This window comes from Talpa occidentalis, unplaced genomic scaffold (genome assembly GCF_014898055.3).
Source record: "Talpa occidentalis isolate TD23 unplaced genomic scaffold, MPIMG_talOcc4v2.1 talOcc4.12, whole genome shotgun sequence".
Taxonomy (NCBI): domain Eukaryota; kingdom Metazoa; phylum Chordata; class Mammalia; order Eulipotyphla; family Talpidae; genus Talpa; species Talpa occidentalis.
The window spans coordinates 60,298,594-60,322,351 of record NW_023601212.1 but is presented as its reverse complement, the minus strand read 5'-3'; the positions used below and the strand labels follow the sequence as shown (position 1 = coordinate 60,322,351).

General features: G+C 40.4%; 1 protein-coding gene across 1 annotated transcript in view; it reads right to left on the bottom strand.

Moving 5' to 3' along the window:
• TNFSF4 (TNF superfamily member 4) overlaps window positions 1-23,515 on the bottom strand; it is a 124,797-nt gene extending 101,282 nt beyond the window's left edge. The window contains exon 1 of the mRNA XM_037506470.2: window positions 23,499-23,515. The gene's annotated coding sequence lies outside the window, so the exon portion shown is untranslated. The remainder of the gene's footprint in view (window positions 1-23,498) is intronic.
• Window positions 23,516-23,758: the final 243 nt, after the last annotated feature.

Below are 23,758 nucleotides of genomic sequence, written 5' to 3'. Positions count from 1 at the left end.
TTGTTATTGTTCATTTAGTTTTTGGTGGGTTTTTTGTTGGTGTTTTTTGGTTTTGTTTTGTTTTGTTTTTTTCATAGAAGAATTGGATGGAGTATAGGCCAGAGGTGCAGGGGGTGAGAAGATTCACCAGAGACAGAGTGGGGTGCAGAACAGGTGGATCTACTGAAATACACTGCTGAGGGGAGAAGTGGGCAAGACAGGAGAGGTCTGCTATGCCATATGTGGGTCACTCCCTGGCAGGGGATTGAACTCAAGCCATAGTGGTGATAGCGCTGTGACTTAACTTCTAGGCCACCAGGGAGGCCCATTTTCTCAGTGTTGTTGAAATTTGATATTCTTTTTAGTTTTGTGCCTCTTGTTCGTTTTGAATTAGGTTAGCTGGCTCCTTCTTATTGACTATATGAGTTCTTTATCTCATCTGGATACAAGCCCTCTGTCAGTAACAGATGTTGTACAACTTTCCCTTTTGGTGAACTATGTTAAAAATGTACTATTTCCCTGTCCTCTTAGTTTACACTATATACTCCACGCATTTGTCAATTCATTGTCCCTCTTATTTTATTGATTCACATTGGGGTAAAGATCAATGATAAATAGCATCCTCTTTTTTCCTCTCTGAAATTCTAAACCAGGAAACAAAACAAAGACTCAGAAATTAAAAACCAAATTATCATCATTCTCACTGATAATTTGAGGAATGCAGAGGTTAAACTTTCTAATACTTGGCTCCTTGATTAATTACATTTATCACCAATTCTTATCCCCAGTTAGAAGCATAAAACACAGGCCTCTTAATTCAGGAGACAGTGTCCCCTCCTCTAAAAGGAGATAAGAAGATAAGAGGAAGCCAGGATATTGCAATTCTGGGGTAGGTTGGTCAAAAAGGCTGAAGAGCCCAGAAGAGGCTGGGAAACCTGGTCAGTGCAAATGCCAAAACATCCCTCCTCTAGGAGATTCCAGACTCAGGCCTGGGGCTTTGAGACTCCACACATCTTTGTTGGAATTAACCTTTCCTCCGGGTAAGCCCCGATCTTTTAGAGGACAAGCCTGCAAGTCAGCTGAGTTTTAGTCCTCCCTGGCTGGCACAGATGGGCAGCCCTGTGCAGGTGGAAGCCCTGCACACACAATTTTTTTCTCTGAATCACATCAGAAGTTTTAGTAGCTGCACAGAATGCTAGGTGGAGAGTCCCTTCCTTTTTCTACTAAATAACTGATAATTCTCTTTTAGTGCCCTATCTAGGGATTCTAGGAAGAAGAGCAAACAGCTCCCCCCCACCATATAAGTGAACTTGACACATATTTGTTGCCCACTCTACAGCTTGACTTTTTCTTCCTGATTTATTATTTGTTTTCCAGTTTTATGTGATTTTTAATGCAGATAAATTATTGGTGTTTTTTAAAAGATTTATTTATTTATGCATACAAGAACTGGGGTACAGGCCAAGAGGTACAGGGAATGAGAGGATTCACCAGAGACAGAGTGGGGAACAGAGCCGGCAGATTGACCGAAGTACACTGCTAAGGAGAACAGTGGGCGTCTAGACCAACGTTAGGAATCTCTGTCTTAAAATACAAATATTTGGAGTGTTCCTATTACTGAGTGATATATCTATATGACTATTATCAGATCATGATATGCTTTCTATTTTATTCTCTTGTTGCTTGGTTTATAAGGTATCCTTTGTTGTGTTCACTTTTATTGACTTTTCAAGTGGTCTACTAGTCATACAGGTCTACCCTATTTAACTTCTTATCCTATTGCCATCTTTATAGAACAATAATTAGAACAGATACATTTGAACCCATTATTTCTAAATCAAAATCAATAATGATTTCCTTCTGTAAAATCATCCCCTCACCATCCCCACCCTGCTCCCTTTCTCACCAACTTTAACTGATCTTTCTGAACAAAGTGATTATTCTATTTCTTCTTATTTTATGTACCTTAACTTCTAATATTGTTTACATTGTCATAGTTTTATAATCTTAATAAAAAAACCTAATTAGTCACTGCTCTCTATGTTTACTGACTTCTGTTTTATACCATTCTTCCTACTCTTGAGCTCCTAAATGTGATTTATTTCTCAGCTTACTGAACTAAAAGAATATTTGCTAATGCTTTGTCAGTCTGCATATGTCATTGCCTCTACTTCTGGTATTTTCCCAGACTTCAATAGTCTCCATTTGATAATATCCAAATTCCTACTCTGTGTTCCCAGAGCACAGCCATTGTGTGTACTTTTGTCATGAAATTTATTCATTCTGTGTGTCCATGACTGTAATTAAAGACTATTAATTGAGAACTATTACTTTCTGTCATTTCTGCTTTCTTTCCAGTGCTTTGCACAGACTCAATCACTGTTCAACAGAAGAAAACCACTAGCTGAATTTTTTAATATTTGACTATTTAGAACACTGTTTCTTGCTGTAATGCTGGACTTAGAAGCACATAAAAGGGAGAACTGTGTGACACCAGAGTGGGAGATAAAAACCTCTTGAGGAGACACTCATCTAACAGTTTGAAAGCCGCACTCTCCCATGAGAGATATATGGGAGAAAGGGGCTTACCACCAAACATGAACCATGCCTACAGTAAGTGGCAGGAGAATGGAGGGTGGGGTTAAAGGAGAGGAGTAGGCAGCGTGGTGAACACAATGGAAACTGAAGAGGAGAGAGTTCAGGCTGCAGAAGTGGATAACAGTATCTAAAACTGGAGAGAGATCAAGACGGATGAGGAAGAAAAGCGAGGTCATTAGAGGTTAATGATCTTGTTTTCCATCTTTCGTAATGTTTAAGTCTTCTCTATGCTCTTCTGCTGTGATTTAAACCTATAAATATTTAGATAAGCAAAAACTACAATCAGCCTGGGTACTTGCTGAATAGGTCAAGCAGCATATTTGAAAATTCAGTATAGTCACATGTGTGGACATGGATGGTAAGAGAATTTTTTAAATTAATCTGGCATTTCAATCCCTCTCTATTTCATTCCCCCAGAAAAGCTACTTTAATAAATTAAACATTCCATTCACATGTCTTATGGGAGAAATCTAATATGTCTTACAGGGGAAGTCTAATCATCTTTAAAGGTAGAAAATTCGTCATCAAAACAAATATCAAATAAAATATCTCTGGGAACTTTGCACCAATTTGAATTAAACCATAGTCCAGCTTTGAGAAAAGAACACCCAAGATTTTGCAGACCCTATTATATTATGAAAAATGAAATTTATTAAAAACAATTTAATGGTTCAAAAATATAAACATTGAGAAATTAAAATTAAAAATATTAAATTCTAAAACATATAGTATTCATCATTAAATTAAGGATTTAGTCAATTTAAATTATATTAGTTATTGAACAGTATGAATCTAAAATTATCTATTTGAAAACAATATTTTATTTTTTAACTGTATCTTTTTTAATTGTGGTAACATTTTGAAATTACATGTTACCACTTCTTAGTATTGGCAGGAAATCATAATTAGTGGTATTTTAAGGGAGTTACTTGGAGTTAAGCAAAAAGCAAAATATCCTTTTAAAAAATGTAATAGCCAAAGAAAAAATTTGTATGGGTAGTCAAAACATTTTTAAAAATCTGATGAGACTCAACAAAAACAAAGAAAATAATCCAGTCAAAAAATGGGCAGAAGAACTAAAAAGAAACTTCTTTGAAGAGGAAATGCAAATGGCCAACAGGCACATGAAAAATTGTTCAACATCACTTGTAATCAGGGAAATGCAAATCAAAACTACCATGAGATACCATCTTACACCAGTGAGAATGGTACATATTAAAAAAACTAGCAACAACAAATGTTGGCGAGGATGTGGAGAGAAAGGAACTCTTCTGCACTGTTGGTGGGAGTGCAAACTGGTCCAACCACTATGGAGAGCTGTGGGGAGATTTCTGGACCTACTAAACATAGAGCTCCCATATGATCCAGCAATTGCACTTCTAGGTATTTACCCAAAGGACACAGAAACATCAATTCCAAAGAGCACCTGCTCCCCTATGTTTATAGCAGCACTGTTTACAATAGCTAAGCTTTGGAAACAACCCAAATGCCCAAAAATAGATGACTGGATCAAGAAGATGTGGTACATAGACACCATGGAATATTACTCAGCATTCAAAAAGATAAACACATGCAGTTTGCAGCAACATGGATGGAGCTGGAAGGGATCACGCTCAGCGAAATAAGCCAGAAAGAAAAAGAAAAGTACCGGATGGTCTCACTCATAGCAGGAATCTAGAAAACCTAAATAAGAGACCAGGAAAAAGACTAATCAATACAAAGTAAAAATCAAAATCCACAAGAACTATAAACCAGAGGAATGGGGAGGGGGTTTGAGGGAGGGGCGGGGACAGGAAGGACTAGAGTCAAAATAAGGGGGGGGTGCAACTGTATGGGGAATATAACCAAAATGAAAATGCATACATTGTGCAAAGATGAAAAATGATGTAAGAATTATATAAAATAAAATATTTAAAAAAACAAACTCATTTAGAGAGTTTATATTTATATCTCTAATCTTTTTTTTTTTTTTTTTTTTATAGAGGCATGTTTTTATTTATTTATTTGTTTGTTTGTTTGTTTTGTTTACACATGCACTGGGTACAGTCAGAAGCACGGGAGGGTGAGAGAGTTCACCAGAGCCAGAGGGGGAGCAGAGCAGGCAGAAGGACCGAAGTACACTGCTGAGGGGAGCAGCGGGCGGCAGGAGAGGTCTGCGCGCCATGTGGGACCCTCCTCCGGTGGCCGGGGAGCAGCCGGGGATCGAACTGGCTCCTCGGGCGCGGGCAGCTTCGCAACCCAGCGCTCAACCGCTGCGCCACCGGGGAGGCCCTATATCTCTAATCTTATGGTTGCTACATTAAAAGATTTGTGTGTGTGTGTAGAAGCACTGGTGTGTAGGCCAGAGGGTGAGAGAGAGAGAGAGAGAGAGAGAGAGAGAGAGAGAGAGAGATGTTGCAGGAGGATGATTGAGAGGATGGCAATGGAAAGGCTGACCGAAACGCGATTGAGAAAGCTCACGTACACCAGGGCGGAACACAGCTCAGGAGGGACGCCCAGAACTTTTGTCCTTAGAAGTCTTCTTGGTGGTTACCTAGCAACAGAGGCCCATTGGGATAGACAAACCCAATAAGCTCAAGGCCTCGTAGCTCAAGTCCTCACGTATGTGTGTATGAGCTCACGCACACAGTGTGTGAGTCAAGTTTGTATTGGCTTTTTCTGACTTGTGAAAAACAACAGATCTCTTTGTTCATAATTCCTATATAATCATGATGCGAAATAGAGAATCGCTGCTTCTTGCTTATAGCAGCCCTCCGTCTGGTTAGTACTTTGTGATCAGCATCCCAGGTCTCAGAGTCCACTAGAGGCTCACAAGAGAGAGAGCGTCCGAGAGAGAAGATTCACCGTAGACAGAGAGAGGAGCTTAATGTGCCAAAATATCGGTCTTGTTAAGGGAATAAAAGTAGTCAAAGGGCATGACTTGGAGAGACTTGGGAACAGCAAGAGAACTCTGCTATTTCCATGGCAAGTCATGCAAACAGTGACACTCTGCAGGGCTTATTGGAGGGAGAAATATTTATTCCTTATATTCCTGGAATACAAGGAATCAGGATTTGCTAACATCCATTGCTAGAAACATCAAAAACATGACAGGAAGATTTGCCAACATCCATTGCCAGAAACATTAAAAACATGACAGGAAAAAGGAATCAGTGGGATCCTAATAAGACAAACAAAAAAGCAGATGATAGCAAACAAGGCTTAGGATAGTTCCCTTATGTGTAATCTTTTATTTTTTCTAGATGTCATTACTTATTACATGTGTAATTAAAATGTGACATTTGGGGCCTCCCCTGTGGCGCAGCGGTTGAGCGCTGGGTTGCGAAGCTGCCCGCGACCTCTGCGGCACCGGTTTGATCCCCGGCTGCTCCCCGGCCACAGGAGGAGGGTCCCACATGGCGCTCAGACCTCTCCTGCCGCCCGCTGCTCCCCTCAGTTCTGTTCCCGCTCTGGCTCTGGTGAATTCTCTCACCCTCCCGCGCTTCTGACTGTACCCAGTGCATGTATAAACAAAAAACAAACAAACAAACAAACAAATAAATAAATAAAACATGCCTCTATAAAAAAAAAAGTGACATTTGAAAGTAAGGGACTAGGTTAGGAGAAAGGACTCCATCCATAACAACAAAATGATGGGAAATATTGAAGCACATCTTGAATAAGAAATACATATAAAAAAACTACAAAAACACATGTAAAAAATTTGGAATAAATGAGAAGAAATGTCTTATTCTTAGGAAAATCAGATTCTATAAAAAATTCAATTCTTCTGATAGTAGTTTTAGATTTTAACAAAGTCCCAATTAAAATATCAATAGGATTTTCGGGCCACCCCTGGTGGCGCGGGTTGAGCACTGAGCTGGGAGGCTGCCTGCGGCCTCTGCAGTGCCAGCTGGATCCCAGGCCACCGGGGAGGGGCCCACATGGCGCGACAGACCTCGCCTGCTGTCCCTGCTGCTCCCCTCAGCAGTATAAAAAAAAAAAAAAAAAAAAAAACAATAGGATTTTGGGTGAGAGAGAGAGAAAGTGAAAATAATTTTTCTAATGTTTATCAAAAAAGTAAATAGGCAAATATAGTATTTTTAAAAGTTATCTTTAAAGAATAAGAAATAAAAAAAGAAACTACTATCAGCACAAATTAAAAATCTTAAAACAATTAAGAACATTGGTAAATCGAATTGGAATAGAACAAAATGACTTGAAAACAGATACCCACACACTATTTTATTTTATTTATTTATTTATTTATTTTTTTATAAAATTTATTGTTATATTCCCCATACAATTGCAGACCCCCCATTCTGACCCCAATCCCTCCCCTCCCGCCCCCGCCCCCCTAAAAGTGTCTCTGGTTCATAGTTTTTTGTTGATTTTGATTTTCACTTTCTTATAGTTATTCATTTTCCTGGTCCCTTATTTAAGTTTTCTAGATTCCTGCTATGAGTGAGACCATCCGGTATTTTTCTTTTTCTTTTTGGCTTATTTCGCTGAGCATGATCCCTTCCAGCGCCATCCATGTTGCTGCAAATTGCATGTGTTTATCTTTTTTGAATGCTGAGTAATATTCCATGGTATATATGTACCACATCTTCTTGATCCAGTCATCTATTTTTGGGCATTTGGGTTGTTTCCAAAGCTTAGCTATTGTAAACAGTGCTGCTATAAACATAGGGGTGCAGGTGTTCTTTGGAATTGATGTTTCTGTGTCCTTTGGGTAAATACCTAGGAGTGGAATTGCTGGATCATATGGAAGCTCTATGTTTAGTAGGTCCAGAAATCTCCACACAGCTCTCCACAGTGGTTGGACCAGTTTGCACTCCCACCAACAGTGCAGAAGAGTTCCTTTTTCTCCACACCCTCGCCAGCATTTGTTGTTGCTAGTTTTTTTAATATGTGCCATTCTCACTGGTGTAAGATGGTATCTCATGGTAGTTTTGATTTGCATTTCCCTGATGGCAAGTGATGTTGAACATTTTTTCATATGCCTGTTGGCCATTTGCATTTCCTCTTCAGAGAAGTTTCTTTTTAGCTCTTCTGCCCATTTTTTGACTGGATTATTTTCTTTGTTGTTGTTGAGTCTCATCAGCTCTTTGCAGATTTTTGTGATCAGTCCTTTATCATTAGTGTTGGGTGCAAAAATGTTCTCCCAGTTGGTGGGGTTTCTCTTTGTTTTTGTTATTGTCTCTTTTGCTGTGCAGAAGCTCTTTAATTTGATGTAGTCCCAGCTGTTGATCTTTGTCTTCACTATCACTGCTTTGGGTGATGCCCACACACTATTTTAAAATAAAGGATCTCAAATCTCTGGAAAGAAAAGGCTTTTCCAACACATTAGGTAGCTGGATAATTGGTAAATAAATATTTGAAACTACGTAAATTTCCAATCTTCATATCAGATAAGTCGAAAATATCACCAATGGTTTAAATCATTCTCACCTGCCGCTCCCCTTAGCAGTGTATTTCAGTAAAGCTGGAGTAAGCTCCTCTCTCTGTCTACGGTGAATCTTCTCTCTCGGTCGCTCTCTCTCTTGTGAGCCTCTAGTGGACTCTGAGACCTGGGATGCTGATCACAAAGTACTAACCAGACGGAGGGCTGCTATGAGCAAGAAGCAGCGATTCTCTATTTCGCATCATGGTTATATAGGAATTATGAACAAAGAGATCTGCTGTTTTTCACAAGTCAGAAAAAGCCAATACAAACTTGACTCACACACTGTGTGTGTGAGCTCATACACACATACGTGAGGACTTGAGCTACGAGGCCTTGAGCTTATTGGGTTTGTCTATCCCAATGGGCCTCTGTTGCTAGGTAACCACCGAGAAGACTTCCAAGGAAAAAAGTTCTGGGCGTCCTCCTGAACTGTGTTCGGCCCTGGTGTACGTGAGCTTTCTCAGTCGCGTTTCCGTCAGCCTTTCCCTTGCCATCCTCTCAATCATCCTCATGCAACATCTCTCTCTCTCTCTCTCTCTCTCTCTCTCTCTCTCACTCTCTCTCTCACACACACCCTCTGGCCTACACACCAGTGCTTCTACACACACACAAAAAAAATCTTTTAATGTAGCAGCCATAAGATTAGAGATATAAATATAAACTCTCTAAATGAGTTTGTTTTTTAAAATATTTTATTTTATATAATTCTTACATCATTTTTCATCTTTGCACAATGTATGCATTTTCATTTTGGTTATATTCCCCATACAATTGCAACCCCCCTCTTATTTTGACTCTAGCCCTTCCTGTCCCCGCCCCTCCCTCAACCCCCTCCCCATCCCTCTGGTTTATAGTTCTTGTCGATTTTGATTTTTACTTTGTATTGATTAGTCTTTTTCCTGGTCTCTTATTTAGGTTTTCTGGATTCCTGCTATGAGTGAGACCATCCGGTACTTTTCTTTTTCTTTCTGACTTATTTTGCTGAGCATGATCCCTTCCAGCTCCATCCATGTTGCTGCAAACTGCATGTGTTTATCTTTTTTGAATGCTGAGTAATATTCCATGATGAATATGTACCACATCTTCTTGATCCAATCATCTATTTTTGGGCATTTGGGTTATTTCCAAAGCTTAGCTATTGTAAACAGTGCTGCTATAAACATAGGGGTGCAGGTGCTCTTTGGAATTGATGTTTCTGTGTCCTTTGGGTAAATACCTAGAAGTGCAATTGCTGGATCATATGGGAGCTCTATGTTTAGTAGGTCCAGAAATCTCCCCACAGCTCTCCATAGTGGTTGGACCAGTTTGCACTTCCACCAACAGTGCAGAAGAGTTCCTTTTTCTCCACAACCTCGCCAACATTTGTTGTTGCTAGTTTTTTTAATGTGTGCCATTCTCACTGGTGTAAGATGGTATCTCATGGTAGTTTTGATTTGCATTTCCCTGATTACAAGTGATGTTGAACAATTTTTCATGTGCCTGTTGGCCATTTGCATTTCCTCTTCAGAGAAGTTTCTTTTTAGCTCTTCTGCCCATTTTTTGACTGGATTATTTTCTTTGTTGTTGTTGAGTCTCATCAGCTCTTTGCAGATTTTTGTGATCAGTTCTTTATCATTAGTGTTGGGTGCAAAAATGTTCTCCCAGTTAGTGGGGTTTCTCTTTGTTTTCATTATTGTCTCTTCAAAACTGCGTGGTATTGGAACAAGAATAGACACACAGACCAATGGAATCGAATAGAAAATCCAGAAATAGGGCCTCCCCTGGTGGCGCAGCGGTTGAGCGCTGGGCTGCGAGGCTGCCCGCAGCCTCTGCTGCGCCAGTTCGTTCCCCAGCCACTGGCGAGGGTCCCACAAAAAAAAAAAAAAAAAAAGAAAATCCAGAAATAAACCCACAAATTTATGGTCAACTAATCTTTGACAAAGGAGCAAAGAATATGCACTGGAGCAAAGAAAGTTTGTTCAATAAATGGTGCTGGGAAAACTGGGTTGCTACATGCAAAAGAATGAAGCTTGACCACTACCTCACACCATGCACAAAAATCAACTCAAAATGGATTAAAGAACTAGACATAAGACCTGAAACCATAAAATACATAGAAGGAAATATAGGCGAAACACTACATGATATGCACATCAAAGACATCTTTACAGACACATCACCCAAAGCAGTGATAGTGAAGGCAAAGATCAACAGCTGATTTGTTATTTTTAAAGCAATGGAAATCTCTTCCTTTCTTCCTTGAACAGTTTAGTCCTAAAGCGATTAGTCAGTGTGAGGCAGACCAAAGTAGGCACTCTTAAGTTCAGGGAAGTTCAAGTTCAGAGATGGGAACAGAAAATTCACAGTGAAAATTAAAATGATTAACAAAGATATTTTTCTAATTTAACCTCATCAGTCTCTAAAAAAGCACATCAGGTGTTGAGATATATTTTTACATATCAAGAAACTTCAAGGGAATACCCATTTCTGGCAAGGGTACAGAAGCAAGAATCTATACACATAGCTATCAAAACTTTACAGAAAGCAATTGGCTATATGGATCAAAAAGTCTTAAAAATGCTTAGTTTCTTAAATATTAAAAATCAATGTTAGTATATAACATGCACTTTGGCTCAATAACCACACATATGGAAAGCTATTTTAAGGGAATGTTTATCAAATACCAAAGAAAGTTGCCTTATATGTAAAGATGTTCACAGTATCATTTCCTAACATTAAATAATGGAAAACAACTAATAACAGTTAAACAATTATATAAAGTATAATCTACCTACTAAAGGAACTATTATGCATTTTTAAGTTATGCATCAAAGTACTAAGAAATTTCAAAAGGACAACATGAGACATGTTTGAGTCTTGACCATAAATAGATGAGCAGGAATATTTTACCAAGCTACCCTAGACTTATCATTTATATAATTTTGCACTTACTTCCTCAAAAATATCATCTCCAGCATCAAATATTTTCACCAAAATAAGTGTAATCAGTCACGTACAAATTCTAGTCACCATTTCTCCAGTGACATCTATTCATAACTACAGATTAGCTCCTGTTCATGGATTCTTATTAGACCATAGCAGAGTAATCCTAAAATTTTCAAAATAAAATCAGAAAATGAAAATTATAAAAAATAAACCAAATTTGTAGAAAAACATAGAAACTCTCAAGTACAAAGCCATCTTGTTGATTAAGAATGTTCATAAAGCCCTCGACACAGTTTGTAAGAAAAATAAAAAATAAAAAAAGAATGTTCATCACTGTTCAAAACCAGTTTATCCGAGTCAAAAGTAATGATTACTGATATCAATAAGTTGTTAATATATGTGTATATTCTTTCACATAATTTTCATTTCTATCACTTAATAATAAAGAATAATTAACAAGATTAATAATACATTATATGTGATATTCATAAATTAGTATTAAAATTAATTTAATATTAGTTAAACTTTCACATCAATTTTTCACTTAGCCCTTATAACATAAGATCAATATTATTACTACGTTTTACAAACGAGGAAGCTGAGGCTCAAAAAGGCTATGTAATTAACGCAAGGTGAAATGTCGACAAAGGCATGGAGAAAAGCAGATCTGAACGGCGCTGGAAGCCTTGCCAGCTGCTGCAGTAACTGCCTCCTTGCAAAGCTGGAGCTACTGAAAGAGTATCAGCACACAGTAGGCCCTCACTTAATACTAATAGTTATCATTAGTTACAATGTACTTCCAAAATAATCGAGTTAACATCTGATACCTAAGCATTGTGAATTTGTAGTTCAAAGGCAAAGAAATGTATCTTGACAGGATTAAATGTGTTTTAATGTAATGAAAATCATGAGTTAAATATATTATTACCCTTTCTTAGCAAGCTTCAGTTATTTACCTGCAGTCAGCAAGTTATAGTAGTGCACCACTTTTTCTCTTTTCAAACACAAAAAGCCAAAAATATTATTGATAGTCTCAGAAATTCTTTGACTTACACAGAATGTTTATTTTAGTATTTCCAGTTTTCTTGATCTCAACTCAATAACAATTACTGCAAACTTCTGTTTTTAAGGGCAGTATTGTATTTTGGTTTTTTTTTTGGAAAACACCGCTGGGAACACAGTTATCACAGTGACGCATCTTCAAGAGGAAGTGAGTAAGTTTTATTAGGACCCATCCTCCTCTTGAAAGGTTGGGAGGTTAGAAAACCATAGTAGTCAAAAATAAAACTAGCCACTTAAGAGATGTAAACTTCTTCCCTTTCAACAGAGCAAAATGAAAGATCATCAAAATAAAATTAAGAAACAAAGTCTGAAAATAGCAAAATCTTTTCATTTAACATGGATTCTCATTCTTCAGCTCAAAACTGGCATCTCTTTGAAGGTGGGGTCAAGTTACTATCTCTTTTAATCCCTCATCTCTTTTTTTAAAAAAAGATTTATTTATTTATGCATTCAAGAGCTGGGGTACAGGCCAGAGGTGGGGGGGAGGGATTCACCAGAGACAGAGTGGGGAACAGAACAGGCAGACTGACTGAAATACGCTGCTGAGGGGAAAAGCGGGCAAGACAGGAGAGGTCTTCTGCACCATTGAACTCGTGCTGCTGAGGCTACAGATTGCTTCATAGTGTTGTGCTTAACCCCTTGTGCAACCAGGGAAGCCCAATCCCCTATCTCTCTTTTTTTCTTAAAGATTTATTCACCCATGCATACAAGAGCTGGGGTGAAGGCACAGGGGGTGAGAGGATTCACCAGAGACAGAGTGGGGAACAGAACAGGCAGATTGACCAAAGTACACTGCTGAGGGGAGCAGCGGGAGAGTCAGGAGAGGTCTGCTGCGCCATGGGGGTTGCACCCTGACTGGCCGGGAATTGAACTTGTGCTGCAGAGGCTGCGGATCTCTTCATAAGTTGCGACTTAACCCTTGCACTACCAGGGAGGTCCCAATCCCTTATCTCTTAAGGGTCTTTCTTATACTGCCCTTAGAGATCTATAAGAGAAAGAGCTATCAGGTTAAAATCAAATGGGAGTTCTGTTTCTCCTCCTGACACTTGACCAGTTGTGTAAAATAGAGAAAAGAACAAGTTCCTTCCTAATTCACAGATGGGATCATGGAGGTGAAACTCCTTTATAAAGAACAAAGCCCCGGATCAGTGGTTTTACTCCCCTGGGAAATATCTGCCAATATCTCAGTTACATTTGATTGTCACAACTGGGGGTGCAGCAGGTGCTACTTGGCATCTAACAGGTCAAAGCCAGATACACATCCTACAATGTATAGGACAGCCCACTACATCAAAGAATAATCCAGCCCAAATGCCAACAGTGACAAGATTGAGAAACCCTGCTCTAAACATAGGCTAGCTAGCCTCAGCTTCCCAAACCAATGCCTCACACCCAGGGAAATCTCCTTGGGGTGCCAAAATGACTGTGACACTAAAATGAGGACTCTTAGATCAGGCTCTTCCCACCCAGCAAGAGTGAAGAATCAAAGCAGCTCCCCTGTCACCCTAGCCCAGAGCCCCTGGGCGAGCATGTGCACAGGGCTCAGAAACCTTCCTCAGAGTCAAGTTTACTAACACTCCTTAGCTGCTTTCCTGGAAAACTGAGTGGTCACTAACATTCTTTCCAACTGGATTGAATGTACAGCACTAAACAAGCTGTTTATTGAGCACTCGCCTCCTGGCCATTTAGGAAAGATAAAGAAAATATAACAGATTTCTATGTCTCTTGTTTAATAAATAAATTCCTGCCATCACCAACTAGAAATTTAGGATATGGTGGATAACGCAAATAGCCGGTTGAGGAGTCCCAATTTTGTGATACTTGGAGTGGATAGGATATGAATAAGAAGGGACAGAAAAATCTTCGGTGCATAAGGAGTAACAAAGGAAAGTGGCAAGAGTTGGTGTGATTGTGAATTTCATGTGTCACTTGACTAGATGACAGGGCACTCAGACATTTGGTCAAACATTATTCTGGGTTTCTATGATGGTATTTGAGGGTGAGATTAACACCCTCAAATGAATTGGTCATTTGTGAATTGGTCAAATTGTGAAGCAGATGGCTTTGTGTGTGCAGGTCTCATTCAGTCAGTTCCAACTCTGAATAGAACAAAAACACTGACATCCCAGAGTAAGAGGGGACTCCTCCTGCCTGACTGCCTTCAAGCTGGATATCAGTTTTTTTCCTGCATTCGGGCTCAAACAGAAGCATGGACTCTTCCATAGTCTTCTGGGGTTTGGATTTTGCTTTTTTAACTGAAGTTGGTTTGTATCATTGTTTGTATTTTGGAAGTAGAGTCCCGTCCCCCTTCCTGTATTATTACCATAGTGCACCTCCACCAAAGCACTTGTAGTCTACTACCATAGTCCATTGTGCTCCCTCCCTACCCCTCTGGATTTCTCAATTCTATAATCAGCTTTCCAAGGGTTAGTTTTTGTTTTTTTTTTTTTTTTAAAGATTTATTTATTTATTTATCCATGCACTGAGTACAGTCAGAAGCACGGGAGGGTGAGAGTATTCACCAGAGCCAGAGCAGGGAACAGAACGGGCAGACTGACGAAATATACCGCTGAGGGGAGCAGCAGGTGCTGCAGGAGAGGTCTGCATGCCATGTGGGACACTCACCGGCTGCTGGGGATCGAACCAGTGCTACAGAGGTTGCGGGCAGCTTTGCAGCCCAGTGCTCAACCACTGCACCACTGGGGAGGCCCTCCAAGGGTTAGTTTTTAAGTTTGGTTTTATCTGACCCTTTGATTTCTCTATGTTCCACTTATAAGTGATATCCTTTAGTATTTGTCTTTCTCCTTCTAACTTATTTCACTAAACATAATCCTATCCAACTCCATCCATGTTGTCACAAATGGCAACATTTTGTACTTTTTGATTGCTGAGTAATATTCCGTTTTATATCTATGGCAATCTGCTCTTCTGTTTCTCAAGCTTGCTGATAGCACACTTGGGACTTTCCAGCCTCTATAACTGTGGGGGCCAACACTTATAAGAAGTCATATATGTGTGTATGTATGTATGTATAGTATACAAACACATATATATACAAACATGCACACACATATGCTATTGTTTCTGTTTTTCTGGAATAGTCTGCCTAAAACATTGAGAAAGGAGAAAGGGTACAGCAGAAGTAAAGTACAAGAAGTAGCTCTAAGGATGGCCCATTTGAGATAGTGGGCATGACTTTTCAAAAAATGCGGGGTGGGGGTTGTTTTCAGAAGGCTGAACTCTCAGCGTATCCCCAGAATGGATAAGTTTGCAAGGGAAAAATGAAGAGACTGGGACAGATCTCTCTATTCTTCAAATTAAAACAAAATGAGGAAACAGACACAAGAGAAAGCTTTTGTTTCTCTCTCTGGAGGGCTCCCTCCCAGTCATAGTCTGAGATGGCAAAGAAGGTTGAATGGGGAGAAGAGCAAGCAGGGGTGGGGGAGGGAGGGTTCGGTGAAGAGATAAATAGATGGGTAGACTGTCCTTTTCCTTCCTCTCCCTCTTTGTCCATTTCTCAACTTTGCCAGCAGAGAGAGTACCATGTCTGTTAGTGCTATAGCTGGCAAACAGGAGAAAGCCCCTTCCTTGTTAGCTGCATGGGGCAAACAGGGCCCACAGCAGTGAAAATCAACCATGGGCCAATGAGCCATGAGAGAAGACAGAAGGAGATTCAGAGCAATTAATAGAATTCAGAAATTTAAAACATGGTAGAGTTTTATATTTACTTACCAGCAAATATTTAACAAGTGTATCTAGCACAGACCCCTTGCCAGAAAATCACATGGTCTTGTCAATATCAGAGTTGGCTGCCACCATCTTCTGCCCAACTGGGATGAGCGAACAAGAGCTCTCAATGCAGAGTCAGAAAACTGAAGATTAAGTCTCTGCTTGGCCATGGTTAGCTTATACCCCGATGCAAGTTACTTCACTTTTCTAGGCCTCAGTTTGGTGATTTTCAGATTGGAGGCACCCTTTCTCAAAACTATTATGAGATAGAAATATGTGTTATTGTTATATAAGTGTTAGACAAATTCCATATACAGAGAAATTGACCTATAAATATTATTTTCCTTCCTGGGCTCCAGTGAGTCCCTTCTGGTTTAAAATTGTTCCATATTCCATTGTAGAAGTGTGCTGACCATTCCCTGGCCCCAAATCTTGTTCCAGATTCCATGTCCTAGGTCCTGCAGATGTCTCCTTCCTCTTCGTATCAGTGTCTATGACTCTAGGTTTACCCCTAAAACTCCTCCTCCCCGCCCTGATTCATTCTATTCCTATTCTGCTTTTCTAGAGTATGACCACATCACACCCTTGGACAGGCTATTAAGTCCAGTTTCTGGTCTGAAAAATTCTATCTCCATGTTTAACTTTAGGGGAGTCTAATGAAGGTGGGCCCTAGTAGCCTCTCCTGTTGCCAGGCAGAGGGGACTCTTGTGAGTCTATGAATGTGGATGGAGCTCCAGGAGGCTTGTCCAGAAATAGGTACAGCTCCCACAAGAAGTCACAGCCTTAGTGAATCTCCCGGGGACCAGGAAGTGACCACAAGGCCTGCTTTCTGGAAGACACAGGCTCTTTTTTTTTTTTAAGGTTTATTTATTTATGCATACAAGAGCTGGGGTACAGGCCAGAGATGCGGGGGGGTGAGAGGATTCACCAGAGACAGAGTGGGGAGCAGAACAGGCAGACAGAGTGGGGAGCAGAACAGGCAGACTGACTGAAATACACTGCTGAGGGGAGCAGCGGGAGAGTCAGGAGAGGTCTGCTGTGCCATGTGGGTAGCTCTCTGGCTGGGGATCGAACTCGTGCTGCAGTGGCTGTGGATAGCTTCCTAGGTTATGTCTTAACCCCTGCGCCACCAGGGAGGCCTCTGGAAGTCACAGGCTCTTATGCCCTTTCCCCAGATACCTCATAGACATGTGATTGTTTGATAAGTGTCTATGGTTGCCCTGTCTGTGAGCTTTTCCTACCTTTAACAGCTTCTATCATTTGAGAACAAGGGTCCCCACGGTAAATTATGATATGTTATTATATCTTGCTTGTTTCTAACAGTGGGAATGAATCTTGAGTTCAATTCATCCCTTAAAAAAACCACAGCCATATAATGCATTATGTAAAAATTCCATGTCAAAATTCTTATAAACTATTAAATTATTTTCCAAGCACTTTGCTCTCCTCAATAACTCTTCACTTTCTCTGGTCAGCCACCTTTCCCAGTCTCATAAGTGATTGTTCCAAATTTCATTATTTTAGCCCTACACACCAAGGAAACAGAGGTCTTTAACCAAAAACTCTAACTTCCCTTTCCTCCACCTCCTAATGTTTACAGTGTGACTGCACAGCAACCAGGAAACCCATAGCTCTGCAGATTCTCAGAAGAATCCTGTGTGTTGGCCAGAGGGAAAAACCCTACCCAGAAATCTGGAAGTGATCCTTTGGTGGTGGTGATGGCTCAAAACAACATTCATTGGGAGAGAGGGAAAGTTAGTTATTACCACCAGCCAAAACAAAATGGTTTCTTCCCCTTATCAAGTCAGCACTCAGAGTCTAAGGAAGGGGACTTAGTCACTGCTGTACCTGCACCTCCTTAGTAGAGCAATGAGGAGTGTAAGAAGGAATCGGGCCAAATGAGAGTTCTGGCATTTCTTCAGAAGTTCTCATACCTTTGTTTTTGATTTTCCTGTCTCCCAGATCTTTTTTCATGCATTTGACCACTATTTATTGGCTTTCCATATGCCGGCACCCAATCAGACAGAAGTGATTAACAAAGAGTCAAAAGTCCGTTCTCATGAATATTCTATTCCTCCAGAAGTAAATGGGTAAATGAATGCATAGTATGACAGAAGGTGATATTAGTAGGCAAAATGAGGGAAATAGGGTGGGAAGGGGAGTTGATATTACAAATAGGCTAGTCGGGACCTCCCTGGTGGCGCAAGGGGTTGGGCACCACACTATGAAGCAATCTGCAAACTCTGCAGCATGAGTTCAATCCCCTGCTGGCCAGAGAGGAGCCCACATGGCGCAGCAGACCTCTCCTGTCTCACCCGCTGCTCCCCTCAGCAGTGTATTTCAGTCAGTCTGCCTGTTCTGCTCCCCACTCTGTCTCTGGTGAATCCTCTCACCCCCCTCATCTCTGGCCTGTACCCCAGCTCTTGTATGCATGGATAGATAAATCTTAAAAAAAAAAAAAAAAAAAAAAAAGGCTAGTCAAAGAAGACCTGTCTGATAATCTGTCAAGTGAGTCCTAAGGAAATAAGGGAGTTAACCAGACAGATATCTGTGTGAAGACCGCTATAGTAAAAGACCCTCAGGCAGTAGGCAGTTTCATGCATTCGAGGGACTGCAAGAAGCCTAGTGTGACTAAAGCAGAGTGACTAAGGAGGAAAGTGGGAAGGAAAGAGGTTAGAAGGCTAATTGAAGCCATATTATGGTCATTTCATAAGCCTCTGTGATTAACTTGACTTTTATTGGGATAAGGAGGGACATCAGTAGATAATGCTGATAAGAGATGTAGCAGGTAAAATATGTAATATGCCAGATATTGGGAACACTGTGTAGAAAATATGAACAAGGGAAAGTAAGGGTGATGCCACTAGGGAGAGACACTGTTGTAGTTATTTTGCCCTCGCCACTCTGCACTTCGAATACGACTGATTCTTCAAGACTGAGCTCAGATGATACTTCCTCTGAGAAATCGTCTCTGAATCTCCCTCCTCACATTGGTAAGAGTGACTTTTTTCTGTGCCCTCATTGCACCCTCGGTAATCTTTTCCTACAGCAATCATCACACTGTATTGTGACAATCTGTTTATCGGTTCTTTAGTAAGTGCTTGCAAAATGTCTGTTGAAAAAAAATGAAAGGATGATGGTGGGTGGGTGGATGGATGGAGGAGTAGTTGATGGGTGGATGTATGGGTGGGTAACCGGATGGATGAGTGGTGGATGAGTGAATGGATGAGAAGGTGGTGGGGTGGGTGGATGGATGGGTAGATGAATGGAATAGAAACAGAATGAACGCAAGTAGAGAAGGCTTCGGAAGCTAACTGGAATAGTGGTGGTAACACTGGAAATAAAACAGAAGAGTCAGGTAGGGGCATTTTATTTTTATTTTATTTTTATTTATTTAATTTATTTTTTATTATTTTTAAATTTTATGTTTTTTAATAAAATAATTTCATTTTTTAATTTTTTTTTCATTTTTGCACAATGTATGCATTTTCATCTTGGTTATAGTCCCCTTACAATTCCCACCCTCCCCTTGTTTTTATCCTATACCCTTTTCCCCCCTCCCATAGTGTGTCTCTGGTTTATAGTTGCTTGTTGATTTTGATTTTTACTTTATTATAATTAGTCTTTTTCCTGGTCCCTTATTTAGGTTTTCTAAATTCCTCCTATGAATGAGACCATCCGGTATTTTTCTTTTTCTTTCTGGCTTATTTCGCTGAGCATGATCCCTTCCAGCTCCATCCACCCAAATGCCCAAAAATAGATGACTGGATCAAGAAGATGTGGTACCTATACACCATGGAATATTACTCAGCAATCAAAAAAGATAAACTCATGCCATTTGCAGCAACATGGATGGAGCGGGAAGGGATCATGTTCATTGAAATAAGCCAGAAAGGAAAAAAAAAGTATCAAATGGTTTCACTTATAGGAGGAATGTAGAGGATCCAAATAAGGGATCAGGGGGGAAAAAAAGTAGCTATAATAAAGTGAAAATCAAAATCAACAGGCAATTGTAAACCAGAGACATTCTGCAGGGGGGAGAAGGGAGTAGGATCAAAACAGGGGTGGGAAGAGCACAAGGGACCATGGTGATGATTCATGGGGGTGGTGGGAATTTCACGGGGACTATAACTGAGATGAAAATGCATCCATTATACAAAAATGAAAAAATGATGTAACAATATATAAAATAATAATAAAAAGGAGGAAAAAACAAAAGAAAAAAATAAAATAAACTCTCTAAGCTTGACTCTCTACAATTGCAGAGAGAGACCCCAGTACCAAGAACCACTTTGTGAGGTTGTTTATATAATGGGACAATATATGAAAAAACATCTGGAATGAAACTTTGGAATAGTAGGAGCTTTAAGAATATCATTTGGCAGCCTCCACGGTGGCGCAGCAGGTTGAGCAAAGCACTGTGAAGATATCTGCAGCCTCTGCAGTGCAGGTTCAATTCGTGGCTGGCCAGGGAGAAACCCACACGGCATTGGCAGACCTCTCCTGCCTCTCCCGCTACTCCCCTCAGCAATGTCTTCCATCCATCTGCCTGTTCTGCTCCCCACTCTGTCTGGTGAGTTCTCTTGCCCTCCCACGCCTCTGACCTATACCCCAGTTCTTGAATAAATAAATAAATTTTATTATTTTTTTTTTTTAGATTTTTTTTTTTTTTAAATAGAGGCATGTTTTTCTTTATTTATTTGTTTGCTTGTTTGTTTGTTTTGTTTATACATGCACTGGGCACAGTCAGAAGCGCGGGAGGGTGAGAGAACTCACCAGAGCCAGAGCGGGGAGCAGAGCAGGCAGAAGGACTGAAGTACACTGCTGAGGGGAGCAGCAGGCGGCAGGAGAGGTCTGCGTGCCATGTGGGACCCTCCTCCGGTGGCCGGGGAGCAGCCGGGGATTGAACTGGCGCCGCAGAGGCCGCGGGCAGCTTCGCAACCTAGCGCTCTACCGCTGCGCCACCGGGGAGGCCCAAATAAATAAATTTAAAAAAAAAATCTTTTGGCTTCATTCTCTTTTAGTACAAAAACAGTATATAGCAAGTTTGCCTCATGGTTCTCCAGGCTTAAAAATTTGCATAAACCACATTTTCACATATTTCAGTGGTTTGTGCTATAATCCATATTGACACTTTCATTTTCCAGAGAAAACATTTCTCATTTGAACATCAGGAAGCCAGATGTATTATGTGAAGACTTAGAATATGACATTTTGCTTTTCATATCTAGTCCACGCGGAAAAAGTAAAAATAATTTTAAAGTTTTGTGCTCTCAGTGCTCACATAGGCAGGATTTAACACAATCAGGGACATGGTTCCATCAAATCACAGGCAAAGTCATAGAAATAACCATGTCTTTTCAATCCCGCTCATAGAAACAGTTCTGCCCCTTGTAGCTTCAAGTGTATTTTTCAATGCTGAATCTTTACATGGTGGCACTACTTAAATTTCGGTCACATCTGTCGCAGGAGAAATTTAAGGTACTTGAACATAGAGACCTTTGATCCAAAAAGTTAGGCACACGCAGTCTAGGTTTATCCAGGGACACTTTGCAATGAAAAATAGGTACGAAGAATGGAAAATGTGCCTGCAACTTATCAAAACCCAAGGTCAATTTATTTTGTTTCATTTGTCCACAAGGAGTCAAAAAGGAAGAAGAATACATAAGGCTCAGATAGTGAAGGCAAAGATAAACAGCTGGGACTACATCAAATTAAAGAGCTTCTGCAGAGCAAAAGAGACAATAACCAAAACAAAGAGAAATCCCACCGACTGGGAGAAAACTTTTGCACCCAACACTAATGATAAAGGACTGATCACAAAAATCTAAAAAGAGCTGATGAGACTCAACAAAAACAAAGAAAATAATGCAGTCAAAAAATGGGCAGAAGAGCTAAAAAGAAACTTCTCCAAAGAGGAAATACAGGGCCTCTCCTGGTGGCGCAGCTGTTGAGCACTGGGCTGCAAAGCTGCCTGCAGCCTCTGCAGTGCCGGTTCGATCCCCGGGCACCAGCAAGGGTCCCACATGGCGTGACACACCTCTCCTGTCTCGCCAGCTGCTCTCCTCAGCAGTGTATTTCGTCGGTCTGCCTGTTCTATTCCCCACTCTGCTCTGGTGAATTCTCTCACTCTCCCGCGCTTCTGACTGTACCCAGTGCTTGTATAAATAAATAAATAAATCTTCAAAAAAAAAAAAAGAGGAAATACAAATGGCCACCAGGCATATGAAAAAATGTTCAACATCACTTGCAATCAGGGAAATGCAAATCAAAACTACAATGAGATACCATCTCACACCAGTGAGAATGGCACATATTAAAATAAACTAGCAACAGCAAATGTTGGCGAAGATGTGGAGAAAAAGGAACTCTCCTGCACTGCTGGTGGGAGTGCAAACTGGTCCAACCACTTTGGAAATCTGTGTGGATATTCCTCAACCTGCTAAAGATAGAGCTTCCATATGACCCAGCAATTCCACTCCTAGGTATTTACCCAAACAACACAAAAACATTAATTCCAAAGAGCACCTGCACCCCTATGTTTATAGCAGCACAATTTACAATAGCTAAGCTTGGAAACAATCCAAATGCCCAAAAATAGATGACTGGATCAAGAAGATGTGGTACATATACACAATGGAATATTACTCAGCAATCAAAAAAGATAACCACATGCAGTTTGCAGCAACATGGATGGAGCTAGAAGGGATCATGCTCAGCGAAATAAGCCAGAAATAAAAACAAAAATACTGGATGGTCTCACTCATAACAGGAATCTAAAAAACCTAAATAAGGGACCAGGAAAAAGAATAACTATAAGAAAGAAAAAAATCAAAATCAACAAACAACTATGAACCAGAGACACACTTTGGGGGCGGGGGCGGGGAAAAGAGATTGGGGTCAAAATCAGGGGGTTGCAATTGTATGGGGAATATAAAAATTTTAAAAAATTGCAAAAAAAAAAAAAAGAATACATAAGGCTCCTATAGAAAAGACCAATATGTCTTAGGGGGAAAAAATGACTCCAGCAGAAATGTGTGTTTGCTACCAAGTATTTTAGGGAGAAAAAGTCACTTCAACATTGGCAACAGAAAGAGCTGGAACTGCAGCTAAAGTGATTACCATTCCCAGTAACCCTCCCAGAGGTAGACCAGGGAGGCCAGTGGCAGGCTGAGCTGGGTCGACCAGTCTATACCAGAGGCAGCGGAGGTATCACCTAGGAAGGGTCTGAGCCTGCTGCCCCACCATCCTGAAGGAAACAGGAGAGTGCTCTCAGAGTGAGGGCAGAAGCTTGAGATGGGAGGGACTTACAAGAGGACCAAAGAGAGAACATAGGTAGAACCAGAAGAAGAAGACAGTAAAGGAATGTGGAGGTATATATGTGGTTCACCTTCCTGAGTACCTAAGATGAGGCCTGATTTCCCCATCCCACTCCTATGAATAAGTTAGCTTAAAAAAGAAGGTGATGATAGTCTCACCTCCACCCTGTCTGCACACTTACTTGAGCCTTTTAGGAAAAGAACTGCTTCAACAGCTCACACAAATCATACTGTGTATTCTATCCAGAGATGAGTGACAAGTCTTCAGGAAGGAGCAGGTTGTGGAAAAACTGCCTGCATACTCCACTGTGGATTGCTAGACCTGCAATCTAACCAATAATTATCACATAGCCTAAAAATACAAAATGTCCTCTGATTTCTGGCCCCATTCCCACAAAGGAGCTATCTAAAACGAACCCACTAGAGGGCCAAAGTATGGCCCTTACCTTGTTCCTTACCTTGAACTTGATTTTTCATATCACTTTATACACAATTAGGAAAGTATCCCTAGAGGGTGTAGAAGGGAACTGATGGAATTCAGTGTCCCTAAGATTCAGAAGCACAGATGCTCCTAAAACAGCTACCTAGAGAGAGAAAGAAGGGTGTTGTTTTAAATAAGAAAAAAAAAATTCAATGGATCCTCTTTCAAGTGATAAGCCCACTTCCCTGCATGGCCAGTGACTGCTGTTGGGAAAGCATAATTAAAAATAAATCCTCC